This window comes from Octopus bimaculoides, chromosome 15 (genome assembly GCF_001194135.2).
Source record: "Octopus bimaculoides isolate UCB-OBI-ISO-001 chromosome 15, ASM119413v2, whole genome shotgun sequence".
Lineage (NCBI taxonomy): Eukaryota > Metazoa > Mollusca > Cephalopoda > Octopoda > Octopodidae > Octopus > Octopus bimaculoides.
The window spans coordinates 3,551,670-3,553,498 of NC_068995.1; the positions used below are offsets into that span (position 1 = coordinate 3,551,670).

A 1,829-nucleotide genomic window follows, 5' to 3' on the forward strand; every position below is an offset into this window, starting at 1 on the left:
ACACACACACACACACACACACACACACACACACACACACAATCTCTTTACTAAAATTTTTTTTAATGACTCCCCCCCACCTTCCGTCTCCCCTCTGATTATTTGACCTTGGATAATTTGCATGTTAAATCAAGAGCATCCATGCATAGATATTATATTTTTCTCTTTATAAGGGATCGTAATTTTACACCTGAAGACATGAAGATGTTTAAGTGGGTCTTTTGTGGGTCCTTAGATGTTTTATTGTAATGCTTTTTTTCCCCCTACATATTGTAGTTTTATCTCCTTCAAACACAAGACATGATTCTTCTCTCTCTTGTTATTTTAGCCAACTGTGTCTAGCATAAATATTCTATCTGTTTTATGTTCAAACTGGCCAGATCCAGCCTCTCACATCTACCCAACCATGTCACTCTAAAATAAACTATCACATCATTGAAGTCTCTTAGTTATGAGATTTTAAATGATTAATACAAAACTACGTGAATAAATAAGCATTACATTTGGCAAAAATGATCCGAATGCTAAAGGGCCATCACACTTGGACCACGACCTGCAATTGACATGTCTAGCCTTGACCAACGAGAAAACAAGTGTTGGCTTGATAGAACATGTCCCAGTTCACAAGGGCAATTGTTTGAAGACAATGTTCTTCTACTTCTTGTTGATACATGTTGGAGATTTTGTTTAGAAACTGCTCTAAAATTAATCTACCATTTATTATGTGTTGCCAGTGTGTGTGTGTGTGTGTGTGTGTTTCAGTGAAGGTTTGTACTGTTGGGTAAATAATACATATAAGGAAATGGCTTTCATAATTGTGAATGTGTTTGGAGAAACGAATGTTTTAAATTTGGAAGAACAATTGTTACTTTTGTTTGTGTGACCGTGATTGAAATGAAAATCAATACCAATGCTTATTGATACAATCCTTCAGTGATGGGCCATGAAGAACTGCCAATGTCAAGGAGCTAAGTTTACCGAAACTAACACCTTGTTTCCTATGATTCTCTGGTTAATCAATGTGATGTGTTGTTCTCCATTTTTCCAATATGGAAGATGGTGCCGTCGTATAAGGGATTGTGCAGAAATGTATTGCTGAGGTTGGTGTTGAATTAAGGAAGCGTTGGCTCCCAAATGAGCCAGACTGTTGCTTCGTTGTAAAGTTTATAAAGATAATGTTAATTAGACAGTGTTGAAAACTAGTCTGTCGAAAACATATCAGAGAATAAGGAATCTTCCAGGAAGAACTTTGCTTTGATGAAATCTGTTTGGTACATAGTAAATAACACACACAGACACACACACACACATGTTCATTCTTTGAGCCTTTTACAGGGAACCAATGTTTGCTAACACTTTTTATCGACTCCGTATTAATTTGTTTTAATAAGACTCCCCCCCCCCCCCCCCACCCACATCCACACAGTATATCTTGTGCGTCGGTCATCATCGTTCACTCTGCCTCCAGTAGTGTGTTTTGCTACCGATGAGCAAATGCAGGAGGAATTGCGATGAAGATGGAGTTTACATCGTTTTGTGCCTCTGTAAAATAATGCAGTAAAGTGTTTCTCTGATGATCTGTTGTGGTTCCTCATCCAATTGCACTTGGAAAATGCTTTTGCAGGGGTTCCAAACAACCACAATGGTGAAGTGTACATTAGGAACGAATGATATAGACTTCTGTTTATTATAATTTCTCCTATACACACATACATATGTGTGTATGTGCGTGCGTGCGTATGTATGTGTGTATGTATATGTATGTATATATATATGTATATATATATATATATATATATATATATATATATATATATATATATATATAT

The 1,829-nt window shown here is 36.3% G+C and overlaps 1 protein-coding gene across 3 annotated transcripts in view; it reads left to right on the forward strand.

Annotated features, from left to right (window-relative positions):
* The window catches only part of LOC106876653 (tyrosine-protein phosphatase vhp-1), a 95,411-nt gene that overhangs the window by 86,484 nt on the left and 7,098 nt on the right, over window positions 1-1,829 (forward strand). The gene's annotated exons all lie outside the window — the stretch shown is intronic.